This window comes from Haemaphysalis longicornis, unplaced genomic scaffold, assembly GCF_048455015.1.
Source record: "Haemaphysalis longicornis isolate Haplotype H1 unplaced genomic scaffold, Haemaphysalis longicornis Haplotype H1 scaffold_8, whole genome shotgun sequence".
In the NCBI taxonomy this organism is placed as follows: domain Eukaryota; kingdom Metazoa; phylum Arthropoda; class Arachnida; order Ixodida; family Ixodidae; genus Haemaphysalis; species Haemaphysalis longicornis.
In genome coordinates this window covers 188,838,996-188,853,809 of record NW_027526445.1, presented here as the reverse complement: position 1 = coordinate 188,853,809, position 14,814 = coordinate 188,838,996, and the positions used below count along the sequence as shown (strand labels likewise).

Here is a 14,814-nt window from a genome sequence, read left to right as displayed (position 1 = left end):
AGGACACAACTTCTGTGCAGTCTACTAACTACAACGCCCACCCGCACGGACAAAGACTTGCGTCCTGAAACAAAGGATGCTTTTGTTGATGTGGTTGTGTTGTACATCATAGTTAGGGTGATATGCTTTGATATAAAGGGTGCCCGAGTGTTTGAACACACGCCCTGGAGCCATTGCGGTAGCGTTCTAAAGGGTTCTCAAAAGTCATGAACGCTCGACAAGTTTTATTGCTACTTGCCTTGGTGACGTTTGCCGAGTAAGTATATATCATCGGAATTTGATACGACGTGATTTTTTTTTAGTTTTTTGGAAAGTCTGTGGTCACCTTCCCCAGTTTCTTTCAAAAATTGATATTCTGAGGGTGCCGATATTAGGTTGGGCTGGCCAAGCCTTTAGAGCAAAATTTTACCTTTTTGGCTTAAACTATATTGATTCCGTCAACCGGTGAGTTGAGCCCTGTTATATGTTTCTGCAGCTATTCATTTGTCCTTGTCTACGTGAAAATTCTTGTAACTGGAGGGCCAAATCGCCGGAATTTCTCTGGCATTTTGCTCATGACGTAGTGGGCCTATCGCTAAGCCCTTCGACACGGCAAAAAACGCGAAAAGACGGGTACACCACACTTCCTCAGGACGGGCACTAGCGCCCGTGCAAATGTAAATGTACGTTTAGGTTCTATCACCGAATACCTCACATTTCTGTGTTGAATAGTCGCTAAGCACACTTCTCAGCTTGATAATAACTGAAGATGAACGGCACGCCGACAACGGGCCACAAAATTACAAGCGCGCAAATTACAACCGCTAAATCGACGGCGCCGCCATCTTGAGCACTCACGGCCACCTGGTAGCTGGGCAATGTGCCGGACTGGGTCTTTGTTCCCCATTCTGTGTGCGCATGCTGCAGCTGGATTAAGCTTATGGGCTGGCGAATTTAACATTTCGCTTGTGGACATATACTACGTGGGAAAGGTGTTGCTTGGGTTCATTCATATCGATACAGCCGTGTTTTCGGTGGCCAATGAAGCTTGAATTTGACTTGCATTTCAGTGGTCCACTGCTGTAATTACAAATGTATCGTATCTGCAAACACTTTTCCTCTGCATTTATGGGTTATATCAATTTTGTTTCGCGGCTAGACTTCTACGGCCTACCTTCTTTCCCAGAACTCTAGGACGGTGTACTGGGTCACTCGATATTGAATACCCCAGTCCTCGTTTGTTGAAATGAAGTATTTATATAGGTATTGTTCTAACTAATACCTTACAAAATGGTATTTAGATTGGCGGTATAATCATAATGTTCAAAGGACGTTTGCGAGCACACCTCCATGATTTTGGAGTGATTAGTACTCACAAAACAGGATGCCTCAATCAACGCCGCCTGCATAATCCATGCCTAACGCGGGAGCCAAAAATCGTCAAACAGCCACTCTCCTGTTGCTCTCTCTTACCCTTTCCCGCTCCGTACCCTTCCCACGTGCTTTCATGTCCGCCGGCCAGAGCCGCTTCTCGGAACTATGCAAAATAGTTGACAGTTCTTGTAGTGTTCCCAAGGCGGCGCTCCCATGCCTTCGAGGCAAGCTGCTAGGCACACGCTATAGAAGTGGGTGCAGTGTTCGCGACTCGTGAGCAGTGACGTAAGGCGGGACGTCCGGCGGCGCGCGACATACCGGATCAGTGCCTGAACTAAGCGTCCCTACCGCTTCCATTGAAAAGCGGGCAACGCGTTAGGCAATGTTTATACAGGCGGCGTTGCCTCAATAAATGGTCCTATTTTTACTCAAAAACAACTTTTACTCGAAATTGTAGGATTTATAAAAGTAATAGAGAAAAGCCTGTAGGCATTTGATCGAAGAGGCAAACCTTAGTTAACGTACTTTTATTTTTCTTCTTAGATGCAGCACATGGGCCGGAAGTTACGGCGGTCATGCACGCTGCCTTAAACAGGTAACTATTTCAGCCTGTAGTGTTCTCGGGAGCACTCGCCATTACTGTGCTACACTGGAAACTGAAGTAGGTGTGGTGTCAACGAGCAGAGCACTTAACTGCGCACTTTGTCCACAAAAAGCACTTAATTTTTAATGTTCTACTGCAGCACATACACTCTGATGCTGAAGTAATGTCGAAATTTCATTTACAAAACAGGGACCCCAGCCATTACTACAAAGCAAGAAATTTTGGCAAGGCGTAACAACTATGCAAAAAAAAAATTTGACATATCACTTAGCAAAACCTTTTGCTTCGAATATATGCTTCCAAGAAACCAAATGCCTTGGCAGAAGCAAACATCCATCCGGCAAGTGGTCTAAACAGGAAAATAACGAAGGAAATGATGAAAATGTTTTTTGCGGTTCCTAACCGCACGTGGCACGCTTCGTCACTTTCCAAATTCAAATTCTTCCTGAGGTACGCATGTTTCAGACGTGCCCAAATGCCAACATTTTCCGCTTTTCGGACAATCATGTTCATTTTGAAATTTCCATTTCATCTCGCTCCTAAGAATAGAGTACGCGATCCTGCACTCCTTTCTCTGCCATACAACTAAGGATCAAGGTCACTGTATTATTGATGTATGTATATATTTTCAAATTAAATCAAACTTTATTTTCCTTGAGCATACAAGGAGGGGGCAGTCACAAAAAGCGGCAATTACATGGCAGCTTCACGAGGCAACTGCCCCTACATTAGACAGCAACTGGCGACACGAGGTTGTCGTGCCAAAAAAAGAACACTTAAAAGGTCGGTGTACAGATCGGAATCGTAAAATCAAATAGGTATTGGAAAATAAATGAAGCTTAAAAAAAAGAAGAGAAAAAAAAACGAAACAAAGACACACGTACAGGATATTACCACAATCGTAAAGTTTGAATCGTAAATCACCATAAACTTGTTAACAGGACACTTGACGTGTATATATACATTATTTATTTTTTATTTATTTATTTATTTATTTATTTATTTATTTATTTATTTATTTATTTATTTATGATACCTTACAAGCTCAATGAGAGCAGTGAGTAAGGGGGGTACAAACTTCACAGAGTAATAGGGTGGTCATCAACAACAACGAATACACAGAAAGTAACACAACATCATGACAAAACATGAGTAGTAACTGACACTCAAATAAATGTAATAACGCGAAGGTTTGCCGATATGCAGAAAGCTCGGATAACAAGAAATTAAGGGTACATAAAAGAAACATAGTAAAAACATTAAGAAGGCCAAAGTATACAATTCAAGTGATCAGCAACGGCAGTGCGACTGAGCGACAAAAACTGGGAGAACAATAACATACAGCAGAGGTAAAGCATAGTAAAAAAAATCGGAAGGCCCAGGTGTACAACATACACACGCATTGTCCAAAAACACATACGGCCAGCCGTACAAGGTCCGTACCAACATAACTTGCAAGACAACGGTGAGTACAGCAAAAACTAAAGAGAACCAAAGAGAAGCCTGAACTAGGCATGAAGCTACAGCGATATTAGTGTGATGAAAAGTGGTTACATACATGTTCGCGAAATGAATCTGGATCGGTGATAGAGACGATGCAGTCGGGAAGATCTTTCCACAATGATATGGCCTTAGGAAGCGTTTATAAGTTGAATACCTTCATTTTGCAGTAGATGCGAGTGAAACAAACTTTGATTGTGCAGGCGTCTGGACATGCGCAATGGTGCTGTTAGGGGTAGCGTAGACAGTCTTGTGCTGTGAATATATTTATGTAGCAAACATAACAGTGCAACAGAGCGGAGAATGTGCATTGGCGAAATTGAATGTTCTTGTTTTAATGTTGTTACATTGCAATGAGTGCTATAATTGTGCGAGATAAACCGGGCTGCTCTGTTTTGTGTGAACTCTATCATTGTGGTTAAGTAATCCTGCAAAGGGGACCAGACTGCAGATGCAAATTCCAGCTGGGGGCGTACATAAGTGAAATGGGCCAGTTTCCGGATGCTTGTTGGAGAATTTCGTAGATTTCGACGGAGGTAACCTAATGTTTTTGAGGCTTTCGCACAAATAACACTAATGTGTGCCGACCATGAAAGATTGGGTTTTAGATTGACGCCTAGGTATTTGTAAGAAGAGCACTGAACTATTGTATCCCTTTTAATAGAATAGGAATAATTGGAGGTATTGGGTTTACGACTGTAGGTTATAGCACGGCACTTGGAAGCGTTAATAGACATCTGCCACACGTCACACCAGTCACTAATTAGGTTAAGGTCTGTTTGAAGGGTAAGGTGGTCGCCATCATTGTTAATAGCTCGATATATTATACAATCGTCAGCGAATAGTCTTATATTGGAAGATATATTATTTGGCAAATTATGTAGATTAAAAATAATAGAGGTCGAAGAACACTACCCTGTGGAACACCCGAGATGACATCAGAGGAAGTAGAGGCAAGTACATTACGTTAGAGGTAATAGAGGCATAAGTACATTAAGAGGCATATACATTACATTAGATGTAAGTACATTAGAGGCATATACGTTACAGGGCAAGCGTAATTAAAATAAAGAACAGGCTTCATGTTCTGGAAAAAAACATCCAGTATAAACAACATCGGCCTTAACAGCCTAAGAGGCGTTTGCAAGAATAAAACAATACAAGGGGAAAGATGCACAAATTTAAATCCAGCACTCACACATAGTTATTACACGACGTAAAGAAAAAAAGTACGGGGTACACAGATGCCGCAACCGAGCACAGCTATACCAAAAAAAATAAGAAATTTGAAAATTAGAAATTAAAAGAATAAAATCAGAAAATAAAATTAAAGGAATAATTCTCGCACGTTTCGCTTGCAGAGGCGTAAAAGGTCTAGTTCAGCCGCATTTACCTTATTTAAAAGAGCAGGTAGGTTAAACGTCAAGGACTGTGAGCCGTAGTTGTTTTTTAGAGTGGGCGTGTACAATTCTTTCTTAATCCGGATAACTAAGAATAAAATGGGCTGTTGATTTTAACTGCATTTTATGTGTGTATTAGACGAAAGTCGTATAAGCGATTAACGTTAATTATTTTACATCTATCGAACAGCTATTTTGTGTGACCGGCAAATGCAACATCTGCTACGACTCTTAAAACTCTAGTTGCAATAGAGCAGCTAATTAAATTCGTTTTGGTGGGTGTGCCCCAGACTAACTGCCCATAGGCTACGTGGTGAAAAAACAGAGAATTGTAAATTAAAAGCTTTTTTTTTTTAAGTAATATATGACGGGCTCTATTACGGACCCCAGTTATTCCACGGAATTTTTTATGAACTTCATTAACCTGAACGTACCAAGTTAGGCTACTAGAAACGTGCACTCGTAGCACTTTCGTGGTCTCAACTATTGCAACCACTTTCGTGACAAGCCTTAGTTTAGGAAGAGCCGCAATCTCATATTCCGGCCTAAAGAGTATGCCTTTCGCTTGGTAGGCATTTATACAAAGGCAATTATTATTTGTCCACACTTGGAAAATGGGCAATAATTCTTGACAAATTTTTTCAATATCTGTTGCACTTTTTCCTGCAATTAAAAGAGTGGCGTCATCAGCATAGCATATAAGGTTCCAATCAGGGCGTGTAACAATACCTTGCAGATCGTTAATATATAGGAAGAGTAACAGCAGACCTAATATGCTTTCCTGCGGTACTCCTGTTTTTCCGCATCTAAGTTCATATGAAAATATACCTAAGGAGATGTACTGTTGGCGGTGATTTAAGTAAGATGTTATACGGTGAAGAGCGGTAAGTGAATTCCATGGGTCTGTAATTTATTTAGTAGAACTTTATAACTCAACCAATCAAAAGCTTTGAATAAATCAAAGTAAATTCCCAGTGTTAATAAATTGTCGGCAAAATTCTGTAGTATTATTTCTTTTTCTTTGAGTAACGCAGTCTCCGAAGAACAACGCCTGCGAAAACCATGTCGAAAACAGTGAAGCAAATTGTTTTTAAGAAGATATTTAGACAACCAACAATATATAATATTTTCAAACACCTTCGGAAAAACGGGTGATATTGAAATCAGCCGATAATTTCTTAAGATATTGCTGTCCCCGCCTTTAAATACCAGAAAAAGTTTTCCATGTTGCAGGTGATTTGTAAATACTCCATTTTCCAGGATTAGGTTACATATATCTGTTAATGGCAGTGTATTATATCTACAGCATACTTCAGAGGTTTAAGTTGCATGCTCTCTGCATCGCAGCCGTTGGTATTTCTTTAAATTAAGAGTTGTAGTAGTGACTTCGCTTTCATCTGTAGGATTCAAGAATATGGAAGTTAAACAGGAGCGTTCTTCTGCGACATGCGAATTGTTTTGGCAAAGCTTGCATCTTGCAAATTGATCCACGAAAAAGTCCCTGAATATATTTGCTAACGGACGGTCCGAGATAGGCTTAGTGTCATGATAAAACACTTCAACTGACTTGTTTTCTTGCGACATTGAACAGAGTTTATCTTCTTCCTCGTCAGCTCAGTTAAGTGGCTATCGGCGGCAAACAAGTTATATTGCTATGTTCTCGTGGCTTTTCTGACTATATTAACTAGTCTGTTATAAACTCGCTTGATTCTGCGACAATTTTATTAGCCTTCGTATGAATACACTTTTCATACAAGCGATATTTGTAAACTATTGGGTCCTTTATGTCTTTAGTGATCCAATGTTTTACGATACCGATTTCTTCTCCGCGTCGTTTTTATAGAGAGGCTAGCGTTATAAGCCTTAGTTCAGATAGGAATGTTTCATAGACGTCATTGGAGTCAGTTTCTTTGCATACGCATTCCCATGTATTCTTTTCTGTATCTTCTCCACGTTTTATTAAGTTTTGGCTGCAGATATCTTGAAAAACGTGCCCTTTTTTAGTCTCCCGAACTTTGTTCTTTTTAACTATCATAAAAACTGGCAGGTGATCGGTTATGTCAGAATATATGGTGTCTGTTGTAATTATCGACGGGGAGTGGTTCAATAGAAAAAAATCTATGAGTAGCAGATGACATAGTATTTCGGGTTTCACTGGCACGTACGATATCAAAACCGCTCTCTGTGACCAGGTAAGTCAACTGTCTTTGCCTTGAATTGTTATCAACTGAGCTCACGTTAAAATCCCCGCCCATGCCGAGTTCTAGTTTGTTTTTGTTGACATAGTTCAGAATGCGTTCCACAAAGACGAGAAACCTTTCAAAATCATCGGTGAGAGGTTTATATATGCCAACAAACATATTGGGTCCATCGCGGACAGCTAGAGACTCGTCCTCCTTTGTAATGTTTGTTAACTCATTTTAAATGGTAGTTCGAAGGCATTCATGTACCAGCACGGATACGCCACCCCCGCGCTTACTATTGCGCTTGATGGAAAATTCGCAATATCCCCGTGGTGCAAATTCTTCACATTGTTCAGTATACCACTTGTCTCTGAGTATAATAACGCAAAACGCATAGCCAAGCGTGTTGAAAGAGTAACCTAATGCATCAACCTTTAATTTAAGAGAGCGAGAGTTTAAGGTTACAAAAGAAAGACATCTTGGCTGTACAATTCGTAAGAAATCTGTTGGTGTGATGCCCATGTGACATGTTTACAGGATAGCATTCGTTCTACTAGCGTGTTCAATTATGCCTGTGATTTCACAATTACTTTTAAGCTTCCAGTTTCTTTTTTTAGAAAGAGCTGTCCGTATACGTGCCAAGCGAAACGGAAGTTATGGACGGCCGCCCATTCTTTCGTTGTGCGCAAGAGCTCACAATTGGGCTTTGTCATGTTTTCCTGAATGAAAACATCCTTCTCCTTTTAGCGTTTGCCGTAAAAAAACTTAAAATAGTAGTGCCCTTGATATTGTCGTGCAGGGCAAAAATCATTGCTCGTCATGTTGGCGCGTGGTAAAACTGTATGGCGACATGTCATGAAACCGCCTATGATATGGAGCTGGTGTGCGTTATCGTTATTGCAGAAAGCACGACGTAGCTAGGAAGGGGCAATACTTTTATGTAAGCACTCCTAAAATGGCTTTACAGGAACCGTTACAAGTCACACCAATCCAAACGACGTGTGCGCATTTAAGGTGAAGCCACACGCAACAAAGCAGTATGGAGAACTTCTTGCTCTTGTTTGGTGCTGTTTTGTAAAAAATGAAGTATAACAGCGTCAGTACTTTCTAAGCAAACGGCGCGTTGAGCGGTGGTTAAACAGTTCGCCACTTCCATTGTCCTTGTTCCTGGTGACGTCTTCGGTACTCGGGTGGAGCATCAGCCAATGCGGGGCACCTTGTATCATGTTGTGCGGTGTTTTTGAGGAATCAATTTTATCTTCCGAGGCCACCTGAGTTGTTTGCACGATCGGCTTTCTTTGATACCGCAAGCCTACACGCGACCACTGACGTGGCATTCTACGGCAATCGCGCGGCATCCTCCCCTTACTCTAAAGAGACATATAAAGGATTGTCAGCGTTAAGGGTCGTGTGAAATCCCTAACATTGGCCTTCACCTTAAAAATTACAGCTGCAATTACGAGAGAGAGAGAGAGAGAGAGAGAGAGAGAGGTAACTTCATTGTTGTCCCGTTGTTTGTAAGAAGGGCTAGTCCTCCACCCTAAACGGCGGCCAGCAGCCCCTTGGCCCGCGGCGGCGTTGTCAGGCAAGTTAACGACCCATAATTGGACGTCTGCGTCAGAGTTGAGCAGCACGGTCTCCCACTGCTAATCATTCATGATGTTTCGGCGTTATGGGGTCACCTGAGGACAATCCCATAGTACATGTGACACGTCCGCCCCGTCTTCACATAGCCCGCACATGCCTAAATACTCGCCAGGGCAGAATAGGGACTGTATTCCGCAAGGTTTGGATACGTATTTGTTTGGAGGAGGAGCCAGACCACTAACGGAGGCTCACCGGGCCAGACCGAGTCTGTAGTGGTTAGTAATTTCGCTGTCAGAGGTCATGGGCTCGCTTACTGACAGAAGCGTATGCGGCTCAGTCGCTCGAAATTCGAGTCCTAGAGCCGTGTTGGGAGCTTCTTGGTTACCGGGAATGGGAGAGTGTGCAGGTGCCCGTAAAAGTTAGACTTTTCTCATGTCCTTAAAGTTCATTACGAGATTCATGACCTCCAAAAATTTGCCATAGTAACAGGAGCAGAGCCTTCGCGCTTGAGTGCTGGCGTACAGATGCCTACCAGCAGCATTTTAGCTGTTTGGTTAGGGTATTGCTCCTTCGGTGAACTGGTACCAGCGGATGACAGAAGAATGGAGTAAAGGTCAGCGCCATTTCGAGAGCGTACAACATAGAGGGTGGAAATGGCGATCTCCAGCAGGCGTTTCGACTTATCCAAGAAGTCACGATTTCTCCCAATTTTCTGTTTGTTTCATGGATAAATTGGCTTCTGCGGGGGAGGGATGAAAAAATAATGTCAGGGTTTCACTAGTCTTTTGAATACCCACAGAGAGCTAAGGTCTAACCACATATAAATATCTTCGATTTCAGTGCCGTCCATGGGTGTGTGGAGACTGCGGCCCAGGATGTCACTGCTACCCACGACCTGATTATCCTTGGGCAGGTTACTGTTTTGACCCTAGAAGAAGACTCCCAGAGGATTTTTTGAGGCAACTTTGGCGAATGTATCCTTAACCTCGAAGAATAACTTATACTTCGAATGAATAAAATTCATCACCCGCTCAAAAACTCTGTCCTTATTACGGATATGACCATTTCCAAAATGCTGGCTTGATTGCACCAGTAACTGGATCGTTTATTGTGGTGTATATGGCACAGTAGCAAAACGTTCAATATACTGGATTTACTGCCCAGAGTGAATCTCGCCAGTTTTCCCGTAACAAGACGTGCTTTCCCTTTCTGACTAAAGCCTGTTGGTGCTGGGCGCACCACCACCACGCAAGTTGGATCTTGAATGTGAGGGCCGTTGTTCTAGAGTCGGAAGACGCCTATGTGTCGAACTTTAAGAGCACGTTGAATATCTCCAGTTCGTCTAAATTATTCCCTAGCTGTCCTGTACGGCGGGCCCCACATTCAGGGTGCAGCATCGCGAAAACCTAAAAATTCAGAACTAAGTATTTGAATATTACACTGGTTTGGTGCCGCACCAGGAATGTTATGTATAAAAAGATTTTTTGTGGAACAATATGCGCAAGTGTGAATAATTCTATTTATTATAGAAAGATAAAAGCACATCCCATATCAACGTACGAATAAATATAACGCAGTGTATTAGGTTTAAATGCAGCTGGGTTTGAACTTGTTATAAATACTGTGTGTTTATCCATACCAGGGTGTCGAATCGTAACCGAACCGAACCGAAAACTGGAACGGAACCGGTATTTTTGCAGGAACTTAACTTAACCCGAACCGCTGTTTTTTGAGCACACGGCACCCGAACTGGAACTGACCCGAAAAAAGAAATAACGGTTACCGGCTCATGCCGAAACGGTTCGACCCTCCGTTGTTGATATTGCACAGTCAATGCAATTCAGGCCTTTTTTTCTTTTAAGTACCATCACCTCGTACCCGCTCACGCACTTTCCCCTCCAGACAATTGAACACTATCACGCTCTATGTAACAACAGGGGATTTGAATTAGCACCAATGTAGCAATGGTCAGTTTCTGCTGGAAGCGCGAACTTAGTGCAAGCTGACCAAACGAAATGCCATTCTCGGCAGCTTGCAGGGGATATAAAACGTCTTTTCCCTTCCCTAGCTGCGATTTTATTGGACCAATCAGGCTGCAGGAGTGTTCACTGCGGAACAGCGAAAGCCCACACCCGATGTGTGGAAGCTTTTTGCATTTAATAATTTGTCTAAAAGGTCCGACACCTGCAAATTGTTAATACTGGACAAGTGTGACCGCAAGGGCTGCTCAGTGGCTAAGCAATTTGCTGCTTACCACAAGTGGCCTCGATCTCCCTTCCCCACAACCGTTTTTCTCAAGTAGATGGAAATCGAGAACGTCCGTGTATCACGATTTTGACCAACGCTTGATATCACCAGCTTATTAAAATAGGTCTGCCGGCCTGCAACCTCAGCTGCGCCTCGGAGCAGAGATATAGCACGTGGCATCAAATGCGCCAGTTTTTTTAAGTGTGTTTACATGAAAAATAACAAAAAAGAAACGGCGAATCACGTTGTTTTAAAATATAACGCAAAAAGTAAGTAAAACCGATTAAGTGAAAAAAGCACGAAAACGTGGATATTGATCTATACATTTATTTTCCCTGCCTGTCACAATTAACGAAACGTGTCAGCAATGCGAAAGAAGTGAGTTAAGTGAGTTCCGTGGTCAGTTTTTGAGGAGAGTACAGTGGACAAGTTCCGTTTTTTACAGATACAAATAACAACAGAGATGTCAGGGAAGACTGTTAAGGTGCGCACCTAATCCCTTGGCAAAAAACTTCAGCCCTCGACCTTGTCTTGGAAGCAGAAATAGTAATAAAGCAGAAGACACATGCAGACAGGCAGGCTGGTGCCTCACACTGCCTCATTCGCCCAGCGATAATCTTTTCTGCTTGTTCTGCAGTTTTGTCTCTTTCAGATTTGCGTTTTTTCGAAGGTGCACTTGTACTGACTGCCCACCTCGCTACAGTGCTTCTACTGCTACTCTTTTCGGGGGGTTGTACTGCTGTGGAGGAATTAAAGAGATTCTACCCAAAAAAGTCCCATCTCATGCACTGCGCGTCAAATTTCGCTTTCATTTTTTAACAGCATAATCTCTAATAAGATTCCGCAATGTAACACACGGAACGATGGCCGGGGCTCAGGCAGATACTAATTGCAATGCACACATCCGGCATAGCTATCACAAAACAATTGAAGTGGTCGGAGCAATAATGCAGTGACTGAGCGCTAACTAAAGTTTCCTTTTGACAAAAGTGTGGCTAACACATTCGATAAGGTGACAGCTAACAAATTATTCAGGGTGACGAAATAATCTAACTCATTTGTAGTATCAATGTGCCTGTTGTAGGATTTTTGTTTTGTTACAAATATAGAAAAATGTGCGCCATTGGTATTAAGCGCTGGTATTCGAACGCGCCAGTACGCAGGCTTAAATTTAAGGCTTAAAAGTTAGCGTGATGGGCGATTCCATAGCGACTATTGCGATTCCAACAAAAAAAGGGCAGAAAATATATCCCACCATCATATCCCTTGGCGGTGGCTTTATGAACAGCCACTAGGACAACCTAGGTGAGACAGTGAGTGGTGAATCGTCGCCCCTTCCTCTGTTTTTATAATATCTCGTAATTGTTTAAAGTTCGCTTTGCGATTGCGGCACTGCCCTTGGGGAACAGTAGCATTTTGAATTATGATTTAGATGTCGTTTTAAACTACTAAATATTCTTTCTCATTTCAGTGATATTTCAACTCATCGAACCGGTTCGTGAACCGATTCAAGCTATAGAACCGGTTCGCGAAAAACTTCATTAAATCGGTAATGGCGCCTAATGTATTTCGTTAGCTTACGTTCACAAAAGCATTGAGCCGTGTAGGCAAAGGCGGGGCAATCCAAATTTGTTCGTTGGATCGGGAAATTCGTAATATCGGGTTTTGTAAGATCAAGGTTTGGCTGCACCTTACTCCACAGCCCCTCAGAACATTGTCAGCGCACTGCACTCAAGCAAGCGTAGCGTTAACGTAGTACTGAATCGGCTAGTATGGCTATAATAACCTCCCTACAGCAGTGTTTCCGTTTCAGATTATTGTTGTTGAAATGTTGCGGAGCATAAATAGCCCTAGGAGGTCGCCTTGTCATAGACTGGGGAGGGACCTCCTACCTATAAATAGTAAACGTACACTTAATGCGGTTGACAGCAGTAACAATCCTAAAAAAAAAACACAAGGAAAGAACATGTTTACACAAACAAGTGAAATGTTGTTAAAAATCCAAATCATTAAAAAAAGTTACCTAAAAGCGATATTCATTAAGAAAGATATAATAACGCTCATTATGCAAAACTGATTCGGCGAAGCTGCCTCTTAAATAAATGATTGAAGGAGAGGATTCACTGGTTGATGGTATTGAAATACAAAACTATTTAATTCCAGAAAGTTCGCAGTTAGCTGCCTTAGATAGTCCAAGGCTTTGTTAAAAGATAGTTATTGTGGTTTGAGAATAAACTGCAGCGAAATTCTGGATTTGGTATTTAGATATAACGAAAGAAGTAAATTCCCTTAATATAAATTATATGTTGGGCTATCTGCTTCGACGGAGCGGCATTTCCGACCACCAAGTTGTAGAAATTGTAAAGTGGATGGGTGACTCTTCCACTAAGGCTGTGGCTACTGAAGGCACGACGACATAGAAAGTAGCCGCGAAAAGACCAAACCTTGGGGTATTCCTATATAGTCGGTGCATGTTTCAGGATTACACCTGCCTGCTCTCACTTGGAAAGTGCGATGGTGGGAAGCTCTTGATGAAGTTGAGCGTTTTTTTTTTTTTGCCAGGGTAGGTGTCTGTCATGCTGGTTATGACAGCCTCGTGTGATGCCGGGTCTCAAGCTTTCCTAACGTCCGCCGCCACCATGATGTGAGGTTGTGCCTTCCTGTGCTTGCAGATTACGCTTCTAAGCATGAAGAGGCTGTCCTGCGTGCTATTTTTGACGGAATCCAGTTTGAGCTGGATAAAAAAAGGACGTACCTCTTCCTAGGTAACGGTTAAGTCGAATGACCCGCAGCGTTTCATTAGATTGCTGATTGTGGTCGTCAGGGAGGCCGTCCGTAGGTTGGACATGTGGGTAGGGTGCTTGCCTGGCTTCAGCTCGCTTAATTGTCTAATTGACGTCATTGCACACAGACTTTGAAACCACTACGCGAGACGCCTCTTCACCGCACAAGGCCACCGACTGCTTCAGAACGGAGACAAAACGATTTAGACCGTCTCACTTCGAGGTGACAATACCTTCTTGGGAAGACAAGATCGTGACAACCCGCAGGCCTCTCCCGAGTTGAAATAAAGTTCGTCGAATTGTAGGGAATATAACAACGCATACAAAATGCTGCACATGCATACAAAATCGATCCGCTGAGGATTTCATGCGCGCGCTGAGAATACGCCGCACTGAAGCGAAACAGTTTTATTTTTAAATGGTACATTACTACTAGTTTGTTACAAATGTGGGGAGCGCATTTCAGTACCGCTTGTGGTAGCTGAGTACACAATTCGCAGTGATTTCAGACGACACCTCAGTGAAATTTTTACCTGCGAAATTCCTCTTCACCCCTTACCATTCATAAGAGACCAGCCAATGGTCACCAACAAACGTCTAATAACCCATCTCGAGAAAACCAGGTGTGTACATTGCATCTTCCTCCCCGAAAAACGTCCGCCTAGTTATTTATGGATTATTCACATTTCAAAGGAGCTCTGAGCTTTTCAAATTACGCCATCAGGATTGATACCGGTCTGCTGCGATGACCACTACGCTACCGGCGGGGCTGTTTCCCCACCACTTTCTCAGGTATTTATGTTGAGGTATTTTTTGTTTCGTGCACTTGGGGGTGGTTTCCAGCGCCACTCGGCCTACTCGAGGTGAAGGGGACCTTATTTTTAACCCCCGGGCCATGACTCGAATGTCTACGACGTGTCGAGAGTGGTCGACCAGCGTTGAAGCCTCTTAAGCTACCATTTGGCAACAAAACTGCCAGAACAGAGGCCTCGCTAAGCATGTAGCGAATCAGAAAATAGAAAATGAGGGGCTCGGTAAATAAGACAGAATATAAGGTTTGGCAGTAAAGAAAACCTCGGAAAGGAAAGGAGAGGTTGTGGTTGGCCATAGAAACAGATAAAGAATTTTTTGAGAAGAAAGAAAGTGGTGAAAACATG

The 14,814-nt window shown here is 42.6% G+C and overlaps 1 long non-coding RNA gene across 1 annotated transcript; it reads left to right on the top strand.

Moving 5' to 3' along the window:
• The first annotated feature begins 124 nt into the window (after nucleotides 1-124).
• On the top strand, nucleotides 125-9,665 carry LOC144149654 (uncharacterized). The gene is made up of 3 exons (XR_013318348.1): nucleotides 125-256; nucleotides 1,897-1,948; nucleotides 9,468-9,665. It is a non-coding gene; the product is annotated as an uncharacterized LOC144149654 (long non-coding RNA).
• Nucleotides 9,666-14,814: the final 5,149 nt, after the last annotated feature.